The sequence below is a fragment of the Camellia sinensis genome, chromosome 11 (genome assembly GCF_055761805.1).
Source record: "Camellia sinensis isolate YWXY chromosome 11, ASM5576180v1, whole genome shotgun sequence".
NCBI classification, from domain to species: domain Eukaryota; kingdom Viridiplantae; phylum Streptophyta; class Magnoliopsida; order Ericales; family Theaceae; genus Camellia; species Camellia sinensis.
The window spans coordinates 49,127,942-49,145,260 of NC_138971.1; the positions used below are offsets into that span (position 1 = coordinate 49,127,942).

Below are 17,319 nucleotides of genomic sequence, written 5' to 3' on the forward strand. Positions count from 1 at the left end.
GCCTACATACTTTACCTTTGGACTTAGCATCCGCAAAACCAGGAGGAATATCCATATAGACCTCTTCTGTTAGATCTCCATGAAGGAAGGCATTTTTTATATCAAACTGATGAAGTGGCCATTCCAAATTTGTAACAAGAAAGAGTAAGATTCTCACAAAGTCCATCTTAGCAACTGGCGCAAATGTTTCCTAGCAATCTACCCCATAAGTCTGAGTGAAGCCCTTAGCAACTAATCTTTCTTTGTACCGTTCTATGGAACAATCTGCTTTGTGTTTTACCGTGTACACCCACTTACACCCAACTGGATTTTTTCCTTTAGGTAACTCCACTAACTCCCAAGTGCCACTCTTGCTGAGAGCTCTCATCTCTTCTATCTTGGCATGTTTCCATTCAGGAATAGAGAGAACATCTTGAAAATTGGTAGGTAGACTCACAGAAGACACTTTAGACAAAAAGACTTTATATGAGGAAGACAAATTAGAATAAGAGACATGATTAGTAATAGGATGCTGAGTACATGACCTAACCCCCTTCCTATTAACAATGGAAACATCAAGATTTGAAACATCAGGAATAGAAGCACTAGAATTAGAATTACCTGGACTCTCAGGAAATGGGGCTGACTCCGTGTCACGCCCCAAATTTTAATTACTCAGAAACATTACCAAAAGCCTTTAGTTTAGGTCCATCTTTTTTTTTTTCAAATATCTATTACCCTTGAGTAATAGAAACATAATAATACATGTTCACTCTCGCAATGAATACAACAATAATAATAATACATTCCAACTTCCACTGTGGAGTTCCAAATAAATAAATAAATACAAACACCAATATACAATGAGATTACACATAAGAGATACATGAACTTCTTAACCCTCCAACCAATCAATCCGAATTCTCTTCCTGTAAGAAAATGAAACAACAAGGGGTAAGCACAATTGCCCAGTAGGAATCTCATAGTTCTAAAACAATAATCATCCTATAGATAGAAATGATCATGCATGTAGGGTGATACGATATAGTAAGGTGATATTTTGTAATTTCAAAATATCATACATAGAGTACCTTTTTCTCAAAATTTATTTGAACATTTAAAGAAAACCTTCAATCATAAACATTTTCCCTTATCATCCGAAAACCATAAATCCTTTTTGAAAACAAGGAACAACATCATTTTAAATTTATTAACTCGATTCCAAAGTATTCCTCGTTTCATTTCCATTTTAATATTCCTCTTTTTACTAATTACATTCATTATAACACCATAACCTCAAATTCAAGTTCCCTTAAACTTAGAAAATATGAGGAAGAAGAACTCCGAAAATATGAGGAAGAAGGAATATATTTATGTTATATTCAAAACTTCTTATCTTACAAGACCAAATGACACTCCTTATATAGGAGATATTACAAACAACATCATAACCCATTATATGCCACTTACATATTATATATTACCACTATCTACCACTATCATATTATATACATGCCACTATCTACCACCAACACCACTATCATATTCTATACATGCCACTATCTACCACCAACACCACTATCATATTATATACATGAACACAATTTCCAGCACTCCCCCTCAAGCTGGTTTGAAGATATCTTCCATAGCCAGCTTGCTAGTCAGCTTATCAAATTGCTTCTTGTGTAGTCCCTTCGTTAGCACATCAGCTAATTGTTCACCTGTTGGAAGGTAGGTCATACAGATTATGCCAGCATTGATTTTTTCCTTGATGAAATGTTTATCCACTTCTATATGTTTTGTGCGATCATGTAGAACTGGATTATGAGCTATAGATATAGCTGCTTTGTTGTCACAATAGACCTTCATAGGTGTCGGGTGAGAAAGCTTTAATTCTTCAAGAATTCTTTTAATCCACATTACTTCACAGATTCCATGGGCAACAGCTCTGAACTCTGCTTCTGCACTACTTCTAGCTACCACATTCTGTTTTTTACTCCGCCATGTAACTAGGTTCCCACCTACAAAGGAGCAGTATCCGGATGTTGATCTCCTGTCTGTAACACTTCCTGCCCAGTCTGCATCTGTGTATACTTCAACTTGAAGATGTCCATGTTTCTTGAACAGTAAGCCTCTCCCTGGAGTTCCTTTCAAATATCTTAAGATCTTATAAACGGCCTCAAAGTGCTCTGCCCCTGGTGAGTGCATGAACTGACTTACCATGCTGACTGCAAAGGCAATATCAGGCCGCGTATGAGACAAGTAAATCAATTTCCCTACAAGTCGCTGATATTGTTCCCTCTCTTTGACTTCTTCAGCCTTAGCAGCTTGTAACTTCAAGTTAGGCTCGATCGGAGTCTTCACCATCTTACAACCAAGCATACCTGTTTCTCCAAGGAGATCAAGAACATATTTTCTCTGATTAACGAATATACCTTCCTTGGATCTTGCAAATTCCATTCCGAGGAAATACTTGAGGGCTCCCAGATCCTTAATGTGAAATTCTTTTGCGAGTTTCTCTTTGAGGGCTGCTAACTCTGCTTCATCATTACCAGTTAAAATGATGTCATCAACATAAACAATCAAAATTGCAATTTTACTGTTTTTTGAATGTTTATAAAATATTGTGTGATCTGCTTGACTCTGCGAGAAGCCACAACTGATAACTGCCTTCCCAAAGCGTTCAAACCACGCTCTTGGTGATTGTTTGAGTCCGTATAATGACTTGTTCAATCTGCATACTCTGTCGCTTCCAAGTCTCTGCTCAAATCCCGGCAGTAGGCTCATGAACACCTCCTCTTCAAGATCACCATTGAGAAATGCATTTTTAATGTCAAGTTGATGTAGAGGCCAATCTGAATTTACTGCAAGAGATAACAGTACTCTGATGGAATTTATTTTAGCAACAGGAGCAAACGTCTCCTGATAGTCGATCCCATAAGTTTGAGTGAAGCCTTTAGCCACCAGTCTCGCCTTGTATCTCTCAACGCTTCCATCTGCGTTACATTTTATCGCAAACACCCATTTACACCCAACTGTTTTCTTGTCTTTGGGTAGATCAACTATCTCCCAAGTACCACTTCTCCTTAAAGCATTCATCTCCTCCATGACTGCTAATTTCCAATTCGGATCATCCAACGCTTCCTGTATATTCCTTGGAACAAACAAGTGTGAAATCCTAGATGTGAAAGCTCTATGGTTTTTAGACAGTCTTTGATAGGAGAGGTAATTTGCAATAGGATGTTTAATGCAATTTCGGACACCTTTCCTAATTGCTATAGGAACATCAAGGTCGGAAATAGAAGGAATAGGATTACCTAAAATTTCGATGCTAGAACTCGGGTGGACATTCGGGTCATTAGGATGGACATTCGGGTCATTATTCCTCAGATGAAATCGCTTCCTAGTATAAACCTGAAGCTCAGGATTTAGATCATTTTGTAGTACTTCTCCCCCTAAACAAGAATCTTCTTGACTAGGCACCATAGAACTTGGTTCTCCTAAGTGATCATTATCAGACAGATGTGGTTTTTGTGTAGGATAAATGACATTGGGGAGCGGGATAGAAATATCCCAAAAACGGTCTTCTACTCCACTTGTCTCCCCCTGAAGAGAAGTGTTGGAGAAATATGATTTTGTTTCCACAAATGACACATCCATACTCACATGAAATTTCTTGTTTTGAGGATCGAAACACTTATACCCCTTTTTGTTTGAGGAATAACCCAAAAAAACACATTTTATAACACGGGGGTCAAGTTTTGAACGAAATTGACTGGGAACATGAACATAAGCAGTACATCCAAAAACTTTGGCGGGTAAATCAGAAAACAACCTCGTGTCAGGAAAAAAAGTTTTGAGACAATCAAAAGGTGTTTTGTATGTTAACACCTTTGTAGGCATCCTGTTTATCAAATAAGAGGCTGTTAAAATTGCTTCACCCCATAAATATTTAGGAACATGCATGTAAAACATTATAGCACGTGCTACTTCAAGTAGATGTTTATTTTTTCGTTCTGCAATGCCATTTTGTTGAGGGGTATCCCGACATGTAGATTGATGAAAAATCCCCTTTTTTCCCAAAAACTCACCTAACTGCTCATTGAAATATTCTGTTCCATTATCAGAATGTAAAATACCAATTTTGGTTTGAAATTGGTTTTCAATCATATTGTAAAAATTTGTGAATAAATTTTTCACGTCAGATTTTTTATTCATCAAATAAATCCAACATAAGCGGGTATGGTCATCAATAAATGTAACAAACCATCTTTTACCAGAAAGAGTAGTGATTTTAGAAGGGCCCCAAACATCACTATGAATCAAATAAAAAGGTTTTGAAGCCTGGTAAGGTTTTGGCAAATAAGTAGAGCGATGAAATTTTGCAAAAATGCAACTTTCACAATGAAAAGAAGAACAATCAATCCCTTTAAATAATTCTGTAAATAAATGTTTCAGATAAAGAAAACTAGGATGTCCTAGTCTATAGTGCCATAGCATTATTTTTTCTCGAACAGAGATTGAACTAGTACTATTAAAGCTCTGAGCTTTTTTATTACTAACAGGTACTTCATCAAAGTAGTAAAGACCTTCAAGCATCCTAGCACGCCCAATCATCATCCCCGAGTTCTGGTCCTGAAATTCACAATGGGATTCAAAAAATGTAACACGACAATTAGAATCCTTAGATAGTTTACTGACAGACAAAAGGTTACAGGCTAAGTTGGGGACGTGAAGAACAGCATTGAGATTAATTTTCTCAGTTAGTTTAATAAATCATTTTCCTGCAATAGGTGAAAAACTACCATCGGCTATTCTGATTTTGTCATGACCAGAACAAGGGAAATAGGTACTAAATAAATGGGAAAAACTAGTCATGTGATCGGAGGCACCGGAATCTATGATCCACGGAGAGAAGTTTAGGCAAGAGAAGGCTTTAGGATTTCTACCTGTTTGTGCCAACAAAACACTAGGAGTACCGGATGAGGAGTTGGATTTTATCAGCTTTAAGAGTTGATCAATCTGCTCTTTGTTGAAGGGACCTGAATCGGCTTCATTAGCGGTAGGAAAGCCACGATTCTTCTCTCCTTGTTTGCTGCTTTTCCAGTTGACAGGTTTGCCATGGATCTTCCAACACGTTTCGCGTGTATGGCGAGGCTTGTTGCAAAAATCACACCAGACCCGTGGCTTATCATCAAACCTGCGCTGGTAATTTGCAGCCTTGTTGGCCGCAGCATCGCTAATTAAAGCAGAAATTTCAATTGATTCACCAGTACTTTTTTTCTTAAGCATGACGCTCCTTCGGCTCTCTTCCCTTCTGACTTCGGCAAATACTTCGCCAATGGATGGGAGAGGAGGTCTGCCAATAATTCTTCCTCGCACTTCATCGAACTCAATGTTGAGGCCGGCAAGAAACTTGTAAATACGGCTGTCTTCCACAGTTTTCTTGTGGTGGTTGCAGTCGTCAACCGATTTCCATTCGTATGTGTTGAAGATGTCAAGATCCTGCCACAACCTTTTCAATGAATTGAAATATTTGGTGACAGAATCATCTCCTTGACGAATCTCTCCCAACTTCAAAGTTAATTCGAAAACTTGAGATTGATTTCCTAGGTCAGAATACATCTGACTAACATTATCCCACAATTCTTGTGCAGTAGTATAGCACATGTAATTAGAGCTTATATCCTCCTCTATGGAATTGACCAACCATGTCATAACCATGGAGTTTTCAGCGTCCCAACTGTCGAACAGCGGATCATTAACTGCAGGAGCCTTCTTGTCACCAGTGATGTAACCGATCTTTCCTTGCCCACGGATATACATCCGGACAGATTGTGACCAGCGGAGAAAATTATCACCATTTAGGCGGATGGTGGTGATTTGGACAGAGTGAGAGTTGGACGTTTTCACCGGAATGGCAGCGGCAGGGGTTGAAGTGGTTTCGGACGTGACTTCCGACATGGCTATGACGGTTTTAGGGCTGCTGTGTTTTTTGTTGCTCTGATACCAACTTAGAAAATATGAGGAAGAAGAACTCCGAAAATATGAGGAAGAAGGAATATATTTCTGTTATATTCAAAACTTCTTATCTTACAAGACCAAATGACACTCCTTATATAGGAGATATTACAAATATCATCATAACCCATTATATGCCACTTACATATTATATATTACCACTATCTACCACTATCATATTATATACATGCCACTATCTACCACCAACACCACTATCATATTCTATACATGCCACTATCTACCACCAACACCACTATCATATTCTATACATGAACACAATTTCCAGTACTTAATACTCAAAACAGCTCTCATACACTCCATTCCCCCTTACAGATCCATTATTGCTACAACTCCTTAATGTAGAAATCCAAATCTCCTTTATATTCAATAACAGTTCTCCTACACTCAACCCCTACTTGTCTAACAACTACATCACATCCACATTTGCATTATCAATAATTCAACATATCACAAGGATAATAAACCTTTTAATTCAGTTTCTCCATTAATTACAAAACAAAACTCCTAATCTTTCCGTATAATTACAAACAACCCGGTGAATTCGTTATCACCGACCCCTTGTCCAGTTACTATTTCCTTATCCATTTTTTTCAAATAATTGCTATATGCATTCCCCTTCCATACCAAATTACACATCAAATTGTAATTTCATAAGCTCATCACAAGTCACACATATCATTACCGATTCAATGCATCTCACAATACATTTCACCTTTTGCCGACTTGATACAGCGGGATAGTAGGCACCCAATTCATAACACCCTCCACTTTTTGCCGGTTATTATACAGTGGGAAGTGAACTCCCAAAAACCCTTTTTCTTGAAAACTATATTTTTCCCAAAACCATGTTTTGTCCACATTTACCGACTATCATACGGCAGGACGTGGACCCCCCAAAAAACATTTTCAACTTTAAAACCATCCCCACATTTGCCGGCTATTATACGGCAGAAAGTGCGCACCCAAAAACATTTTCAAAACCATCCGTTTTTCCACTTTTGCTAGCTATTATACAGCGAGACTATATGGATACCCAAAAACATGTTTCCCACATTCGTCCAGCGATAAGCCTAGATAGGGCATTTGGGCACCTTTAATTCAAAACCACCCCACATTTGCCGGCGATTATACGACGGGACTTGGGCCCCCAAAAACATTTTCGACTCCTCGCGCGCGTACCAACCACAACACAACCCAATACAACACAACTCAACCCAACACAACCCAACTCCACACAACACAACTCAACCAAACTCAACACAACTCAACTCAACTCAACTCAACACAACACAACATAACTCAACTCAACTCAACACAACATAACCCAACTCAATTCAACATAATTTAACATAACTCAATACAATTCAACAAAACACAGCAAAATTCAACACAACTATTTCAGCACCATTTAATACAATTTGGCATAATTCAAATACAACTCTTAAACCTCCACATCATCATTTCATCACAAAGCTCATATCATCCATACCATTAGTAATTTATTTTCCTAAAGTTTGGTTTCATGTTATAACATAATTTAAAATAGGGTAAATTATGCAAATGGTCCCTGTAGTTTACTCGTTTTTTCATTTTGGTCCCCGTTGTTTCAATTTGATCAATTTTGCCCCTTAATTTTATGGATTTTGTCATATTAGTCCAATAAATAATGGCGGTTAAGTTTGATGGACGGAAAATCTAATGATGTTTCAATTTGGTCCCTATAGTTTATAGGATGTGTCAATTTGGTCCCTGTAATTTATAGAAAAGTCAAAACAACAGGGACCAAATTGACACATCCTATAAACTATAGGGACCAAATTGAAACATCATATGATTATCCGTCCATCAAACTTAACTGCCGTTATTTATTGGACTAATATGACACAATCCGTAAAATTAAGGGGCAAAATTGAGCAAATTAAAACAACATGAACCAAAATGAAAAAAAGGTAAATAACAAGGACTACCACTATAATTTGCCCTTTAAAATATCAACATTAAGAGATTAATCATGACTTTTAAATAAATTTTCAAACTCTTTAAAATTTCAATTAAACGTGTACATATGTAATTTAACACCTCAACTTTATGAGTCTACTTCCAATTTAAGTAAAACCATCAACCATCTTCATGAGCCAAACTAGAGTTTTTAAGAGAAATTAAAGCTCTTCACAAAAATACTTTTTATTCCAACTCTTCTATTAACTATATACCCAAATTTATGACCCAAAATCATAACCCAACAATAAACCTCAACTCTTCAGACCCTAAACCCCAAATCTCATTATTTATTCATGATATGCTTAAAAATATAACTTTGTATTTATATAAAGAAAATACCATAAATTTATCTATAAATGAGGGTATTGAAGAAGAACTAGAAACCTTTACCTCTTGAAGCAAAGAGATGACAACCCAAAAATCACCGGCGACAAAACCACGAACTATTCAGACCAAAAGAAAGCCCTTGATGAGATCTACAATCTTTCTCAAAGGACGAAGGTGAAAAGATCACTCTAGGTGAGTAGATCTAAAGATCTAAATGAAAAAGTTTGAGTTGAGAGAGAGAGAAGAGAAACTCACGATGTAGAGAGAGAAAAGAGGAGAAAAAGTGAAATGAATATATGTTTGGAGCCTATTTATAGTAGCAAGGTAATAATAGAACAATAGTCCCAAAGTCAAATGAAAAGAACAAGTCAAAAACTCCCAAAAAGTAGGGCCCAAACCAACCTAAAAATCTGAAAATTTCACGCAGGTGTCGACCCTTAGGAAGAAAAGCTAAGACACTAATGTGTGCAGAGGACAAGGTGTCGACACCTCGCAGACTGGTGTCGACACTAAATTCCAGCAAGCAAACTCCAGATTCTGCAATAAACAAGGGTCAACCCTTCCTAAACTAGTGTCAACCCTTGAGGCCAACAACAAAAGACAAGTGTCGACACCACCAAGATTGGTGTCATCCCCAGAACAAGATTTCTAAGTTCCTAGACAACTTTTGAACGTAAACAAGTGTGAACGAACAATCCCAACAAGTTTAAATCAATTTATACTCCTCCAAAACCAAGATGCAACAACACCAAAGATTCCCAAAATAAAATAAAGGATTCAAGTACACTTCCCAAAAGCTTTAAAGGGTACAAGTGCTACACTCTAGACACTCATCCGGATAAGAAGTTGGCAGTAGAGGAGGGAGAGAAGGGAGAGGAGGCTCTTGCATCCAGGTGATTTGCTGTCAGTCCTTGCTCCTGATATAAACTTTGTCTGCTTCCTATTCCTCAAACAACTGCTGACTCATTATCCTCTATCTGTTCAACCACAGGCGGAAGTGGAACAGGAATGTCTTCACACCAAGACTCCCCCTGAAGAGAGGACTATGATACCAAGGAGGTTGGAAAGTAAGGCTGAGACTCAAACAAAGTGACATCCATGGAGACAAACCATTTGCGAGTGGTAGGATGATAACACTTATAACCCTTTTAAGTGGCAGAATAACCTAGAAAAATACACTTAAGAGACTTAGGATCCAATTTACCACGAGTAGGGGAACGATTATGGACAAAACAAACACAACCAAAGGTCTTAGGAGAAATGGAGAACCCAGAAGAGGTAGACCCGAACAAAACGTGAAGAGGTATTTGTTTTTGAAGGACTTGGGTAGGAAAACGATTAATCAAATAAGCGGCAGTGAGAACCGCTTCCCCCCAATAGGATCGAGGAACCCGCATCTCAAAGGATAGGCAACAAGTGACATCAAGGAGATGGCGATTTTTGCATTCTGCAACACCATTTTGTTAAGGGGTATTAGTGCAGGAAGTCTGATGAATAATGCCATGAGTGATGAAGTAAGTGGCAAGACCAGATTCAATATATTCTCCCCCCCTCCCCCCCAATTATCAAAATGTAGAATTTGTACAACCACCCCAAACTGAGTACAAACCTTTTATGGAAGTTTTGAAACACAGAAAATACCTCACTTTTATCTTTCATCAAATAGACCCAAATAGCCCAGGAACAATCATCTATGAAGGTAATAAACCATTTGTGACCGGTTAAAGACACAAAACGGGAAGGACCCCATACATCATAATAAATCAAAGAAAATGGAATTGAACTTTTATTAATAGAAGGAGCAAAAGAGGCTCTGTGTTGTTTTCCAAGTTGACAAGACTCACATAGAAAATCTGACACACTATTTTTCTCAAAAACAAAAGGAAATAAATGCTTAAGTAATAAAAAAGAGAGGTGTCCTAAGCGACGGTGCCACGGCCAAATGTCTTCCTTGGTGGATGGTAACTGAATAGATGAATGAGCCAGATTGTTTGTTTGATCCAGAATGTAGAGACCATAGTTCTCTCTACCACTGCCAATCATCTTCCTCGTGATAAGATCCTGAAAAAGACAATGATCAGGAACAAACGTCACGCTACAATTTAAGTCACGAGTAATACAACTCAAAGATAAAAGATTAACACTAAAATTGAGAACATGGAGGACAGAAGACAAAGGAAGGGAAGAGGTGGCATGAATTAAACATTTCCCTGATATAGACGAAATGGTAACCATTAGCAATACGCACTTTTTCCTGACCTGAGGAGGGGTTATACTTTGAAAATAAATTAGAGGAGTCAGACATATGATCGGAAGCACCAGAATCAATAAACCATGGTACAATCGTATGAGATAGCAATGCACATGGGGAGGAAGCCAAGTTACCTAAATTGGCAAAGGAAGAAGAGGGTGCACCCGTAGCAGAAGTAGAGGCTCAACGGTCTAGCAAGTGGCGAAGAGCAATCTCAAAATCCGAAGTAGATAACCCCGAAACATCAGCAGCAGAGGAGACAACTGGAGATTAAGATGGTGGCTCAACAGTGTCTAAACGATGGGCTCGTGCATTGGCCCCTCGGCCTCTAGTACTAGACCGACCTCGAGTACCAGGACGGTCTCCTCGGCCACCAGAGGGAGTTCCATGCAGCTTCCAACAAGTCTCGTGTGTGGCGAGGTCGACGACAGTAGTCACAATAAAGATTATCCTTCTCAGAGGAAGGACGAGAACCCCAAGTCACACGGTCGCCATCGCGAGAGGGTGCAAAAACCAAGGCCGAGCGATCAGTAGTAGCAGAAGGAAGCATTGCAAAACGGCGACTCTTCTCATTCTTTACAAAAGCAAAGGCTTCCTAGAGAGAAAAAACACATCCATGCCAAGTACTCTGCTCCGAATCGGATCATACTCCACATTTAGGCCTTCCAAGAACTTGAAGACCCGCTCGTGTGCCACAAACTTCTGGTAACCAACAGAATCAGTGGGACAGACAGGTTTGTAATCATGAAGGTGATCAAGTCACTTCCACCTATTGTTAAGGAAGGTAAAGTACTGAAAGATAGTCATCTCACCTAGTACCGACCTTTCAATGGAGCGACGTAACTCAAAAGCCTGGGAGAAGTTCCCCTTCCGGGAGTAAGTGGAAGTCACTGCCTCCCAAATATCTCTTGCAGTGTCCATAGAGAGATAGCCTTCTCTAATCTCCAAGACCATAGAATGTATCAACCAACCCTTAATGAGGGAGTTGGTGATCTCCCACCAATCATAACTCGGGTCCATGGTGGTGGGTGCATGTATCCTGCCATCAACATACCCATCTTCCCACGGCTCTTCAAAAAAATAGTCAGATTCTGCGACCACGCTAGATAGTTCTGACCATTGAATAGAGAAGTGGTGATTTTAAGGTCAGGGTTGAGATCGCTCTTAAGCAGCTGAGAAGTTGTTGACTCACTAGTGAAACCTGCCATGAATATTCTACTAAGCAACCCTCAAACCTAGGACCAATCACAAACTCGGAAGATGGTGGGGGAACAAGCACAATAGTAACTAGAAAATCATAAAGAATTAAGAATCCAGTTTTTTTTTTTTTTTTTTTTTTTTTCACTGCATTTTTTGTTTTTGTGTTTTGTTTTGTTTTGTTTTTTTTTCTTTTTCTAAGAAAACAGAGCAAACAGAGAATAAAGAGAGAAGAAAGAAAGAAGACAAAATCAAGGGAATAGGGGTGAGGCACTAGACGACCAACTGGAGGGCCACGAAGGCACCAGTCGACCAACCAGCACTAGGCGACCAACCAGGTGACTACGACTACACTAGGCGACCAACCAGGTGCTGCCGACAGGCCTAGAGGAGCAAGCTAGGGCTGCTGACAGAGGCTGCGACTGCCATGGAAGAGTCACCTGGCCTTCGCCTGGACTGGGTGGGGTGCAAATGACCCAGACAAGGCAGTGGATGGCCTGGGCAGGCTAGGGTTTGGGCTTAGGGCGTGGGCAATCGAGGGTTTGGGTTTGGGGGGCCTTCGGTGGAAGCAAGGTGGTAGGTTCCTCCTATTGTGGCTCTGATAGCATGTAGGTTTAGAGAAGAGAAAGAGTTAGGGAATGAGTTAGACTTCATTCCCTTTTATATTGATAATACTGAGTAATTACAAGAGTGTCATAAAGCATAATATATGGTCCAGCCCATTACACCAATCAAGGGCATAAATAAGGATAAAATACAATCAATTATTTCCTATTCTAACAAGTCATACTCCTCTGTCAAAACTTTCTCCTTTGAGAAAGATCCTTGAGCCCTTTTCTCCAGTAAATGAGACAGAATTACAATGCAGAACATTTATGGTATGGTAAAGTAGAATAAAAACAAGAAACATGTTTAAGCAAACAGACAGAGACATCACAAGGTAAAACATGCACTCAAAGCAACAGGCATGTTTGTGTAGGTTGAAAAAGAAAAACAAAAGGCACAATTGGACAGGAAACTTAATTTTCTAATCCTGCTAGAATAGATAGAATATCAAAAGGTAGCAGGTGTGTCATCATGCAGTTTCCACTAATATTAATGTGCATAAGAATTGATCTTTAACTCGAAAGCAAAGTTGAAGATTAATCAAGCTACAATTTTATATAACATTGCATGCCAGATTTACAGACATAGAAAGCTGCTTAAACAGTATTATCAACAGAAAAATGCCATTGCAGATTAATCTGAAATAAACACCATTTGTTTTTTTTGGAATCTGTTAGGCTAATGACCATTTAAATAGTGAAGTGCTTATCAACTTTTGATATAAGGAATAGAACTAATGAATATTTTTTCCCCTGTTCCACAAGGTGCTTGAAAGGAGACAGCATTTTGCAACCTTGCATCACAATATACCATCAATACAAGTTAAATGTTTTGAAGTGGATGTTTTATATAACATCACATGCCATCAATATCTTATCAACCTTGCATCACATTACAAGATAACTTATACCCATTCTGTCATGCTTAACCTATTTTGAATGTTTTTATTACATAAACAATAAGTCACATGTTTTAAAGTGGATATTTAAATATTTTGTCTTTAACTAAAATCTCATCAAAAAAAAACCCCTATGTTGCAGAAAATCCACAATTTTTTTTGTATGTTCTATATAACTATGCATACTACCACTAGACATTCTGCTTCTAACGAGACCAAAGCTAGAACTAATTTCAAAGTTCCAACACATTTTTCCTAAAGCAATTTTTGCAAAAGAATCCAAGGATTATACAATTAAAGAGTTATCAGTGATAACTTGATAATAGACTAATGCACCCAAAAAAACTTGATAAGATATATCATAAACATTGTGAATACCAAATTACAACTGAACCATGAAGCCAGATAAACAGTATGACTTTGGCACATCTCATTGTAATGCTACAATAACAACAGGCACGAAAAAAAAAACTTGAGAATCAAACAATGGAACAAAAAAGCATTTTTCTCCACTAGTCCATTTTAATTATGATGATCCAAATGGTAAAATAACAATGAGATACAAGCATACCTACGATTATGCCAAGAAGAATAGTTACTGAAGTTTTCGTTTATCAAATCAGTTGTGTAGTTCCTCTTCATCTGATCTGTTCTTTAATGCTGCCACAATCTGAAAATGAAGACCAAATTAGACCATTTGAAAGTACAGTCCTACAATATATTAAAGTAAATCAAACCCAAATCGTCACCTCCGGTAATTCCATGCATGGAAATTCCTGGAATCTTTCTTTAGGAACACCCCCAGAAGCTGCAATTCCTGATCAACAGATGAATGCCCCTTGCTTAGCACCCATTTACGATGATACCAGGCACCATAAGACCTATAATTCTTTGCGAATGCACGCTCTGTCTGCATATATATTGAGTTCTTTCATAAAATTCAAAATAAATTGAACCCAAACACAATACACAAAATAATTACAATTGGCCGCTGAAAAAACCAAAGAAAAGAAGGCAACGCCATATTTCCAAATCTCATGATTTAAAATTTAAAAATTTAAAAACAAAATTTGCACTGAACGCAAATTAACCAAATAGCCCTATTTGGCACAGTTGACTTGTGTTCAGCTGAATTTCTTTTTCTTTTCCTACAGTTTTTTAGCAACCAAACAGCATCAAATACATGGACAGACAAGAAATACATATATTTTTTTCGGATGAGTGGTTCCGACAAACATACAATCTTCACTGTAAATAGATTTAATGGAGTCTGGATCAATCTCTGTATTAATCTCTGAATGACTGAGAATGTGTTCAACCGCTTGTGAGATACTCAGGATTGGCCTCGAGAAGCTTCGCATTGACCTCTAGGGTTTGTTTGGTATAACTGAACAATTTGCACATACAAATACAAGATTGTTCAAAATTATCAGTGTTTATTAGATCACATCAGTGCCGGCTTAAGCATCAGACAGGTAAAGCATGTGCTATAGGACTCAAAATTGTGCAAAGGCACCAAAATTTTGAGAAATTTCTCAAAGGCCTCAAAATTTCCAAAACGCCAAAAAACCTATTTATGTTTTAAAAATAAAAAAAGACCATCTAATGAATTTTCTTCTACTAACATAGTTATTATTATGTTTTTTTTTTTAAGTGCAGAAAAAAAGACAAATTCTACTTTACTATTTTATGTGTTGTTTGTTTCATCTTATTTAGAAATAAATACATAGTTTCTTGTGATTTGTAAATTAAAGTGTACCGTTAAACATTCCGTCTCAATTAATAGTAAGTGTAAAACACTTGCCTCATAAAAGTATTTAGTGGGATTTACCTTAATTTACTAATAATGAAATAGGGAAGTAATGCATACAACTGATTGTATCATTTTACACGAAGCATAAATATGGAAGTAATCATTATTTACATTATTACAATATAGTTAATTGTCCTGTAAGGACAATAAAGAGGCCTATAAAACTTTAATCGTGGGGCCTATGCATTAAGAGAAAAGCCTTCTCACTCTTTTTTAAAAGCTTCATGAGAGCAATATTCGTTTGGAGCAAGTTCCATCCGTCTATTACCGGCATTCTGTGCTTAACACATGCCACACTCGAAACCGACAGCGGCACCATACTCTATATTTCTCTTCAATGACAAAAATCAAATGCTTAACACATTTTTCTGTCAATGAAGGAATGAAGGAGGTGAGCAGAGCAAAGAGATAGCCCTCAGAAGAGGGTCAAGTAATGATGATGTTACATCATTACTGTATAATGTAAATGTCCTTTAAGGACATTAAAGAGGCCTATAACAATAGTTATAGGTTACTGGATAGTGCATTTTAGTCTGCAAATCATAAAGGGATTATATGTTTATTTTCAAATGTTAAGAGATAAACCACACCTAAAGAACAAGTGAAATTTGACTTAAAAAACTCATTAACGACCTCATAAATCTAATATTGATGAAAAAAAGAGTGTCAGCTCTATAGGGTTTTTTTTTCGATATTAAAAAAAAAAGGATTTGTAATTAATTTTACAAATTTATGTTTTAGTTAGGTCTCATATAATATATTTAATGGTAAAAATTAAATAGAATGTAACAAAAATTGAACTAATTTGAAAAGCTAGAAGTTCTACTTGAACAAAAGATTTGCTTAGAACCTAATAAAAGAAGGGAATAAAAGACAGGTTTATAGCATTTTGGCTTTTTGGGGACATATATTATCTACTTTTTGCACGTTTTATAAGAAAAGTTAAAAAGTTGATTTTTAATTCATTTCTCAAAAAATTTAAGGCTTCGTTTGGTAAGTATTTTAAATTATAGTTTCACCTATTGATTTGAGTGCAGTATTTATTTTGAGCTTTCAAATTATAATTTTATACCCATTTCTTAAAACTCAATTCAAAACATAATCATTACTTTTCAAAACTCATAATCAAACACATAATTCAAAACTCTTTTCAAAATTCAATTCAAATCAATATTTTAATTTTTTTAATATTTTAAATATTTAAATATTTTAAAAATATTTTAATTTTGTTAAGATTTTAAATATTTAAATATTTAAATATGTTACGATTTTTTTAATTTTTTAATTTTTTGAATATTCTTAAATATTTTAATTTTTAAATATTACGACTTTAATTTTTTAAATTTTTAAATATTTTATAAAAATAAATTCAAACTCTATTCTATAAAAATATTTTTAAATATTTTAATTTTTTTGTTATGTATTTGGTTACGATTTGAGTGTAGAGTTATGAAAGTAGTATGGAGTTTCGAATTATGTGTTTGGTTATGAGTTTTAAAAATAATTTCTTAATTGAGTTTTTTTTTTTTATGTTTGGTTACGATTTGAGTATAGAGTTGTTTTTAAATTTAAAATATTAAAATTTTAAATTATTTAAATTTTTTGAATATTTATTTTAATTTTTTACTTATTAAATTTTTTAGATTATTTAAATTATTTAAAATTTAAATTTTTTTAATATTTATTTTGAAAAGAAATTATTTTTAATATTTTGATTTTCGGAATATTTTTAATATTCTTAATATTTTAATTTTCAGAATATTTTAATTTTCGAAATATTTTGATTTTCTAAATAATTTTAAAATATTTTTAATATTTTTAATGTTTATACAGGCCTAAAAAATGAATTGACAGAAAAATTAATTGACATAAAATAATTGACATAGAAGTTATTTAAAAAAAATTATTTGAAAAAAAAAATATTCAAAAAAATTACTTAAAAACAATTAATTGAAAAAAAAAATCATTTTTTTATTTGAGTATTTTAAAAATAGTTTGGTTATGACTGTTGATTAAAAATACGAATATCGAGTTATGAGTTGTGTGTTTGATTATCAATTATAGGTTGAATTAAGTTTTGAAAACTATTTTGAAAACTCATCGCTAAACAAATTTTGTTATTTCACATGTCACATCTAACTTTCAAAATTCAATTCCACATACAATTCAAAACTCAATTCAACACTCTATTCAAAAATCATAACC

General features: G+C 35.9%; 1 protein-coding gene across 5 annotated transcripts in view; it reads right to left on the reverse strand.

Annotated features, from left to right (window-relative positions):
* LOC114302068 (transcription factor E2FB) overlaps positions 1-14,749 on the reverse strand; it is a 31,970-nt gene extending 17,221 nt beyond the window's left edge. For 3 of the 5 annotated variants that reach the window (XM_082893872.1, XM_082893873.1, XM_082893874.1), the window contains exons 1-3: positions 14,542-14,749; positions 14,051-14,211; positions 13,873-13,971 (exon numbers count right to left, since the gene is read on the reverse strand). The gene's annotated coding sequence lies outside the window, so the exon portion shown is untranslated. The remainder of the gene's footprint in view (positions 1-13,872; positions 13,972-14,050; positions 14,212-14,541) is intronic. The other 2 variants (XM_082893875.1, XM_082893876.1) reach the window with 2 other exon arrangements.
* Positions 14,750-17,319: the final 2,570 nt, after the last annotated feature.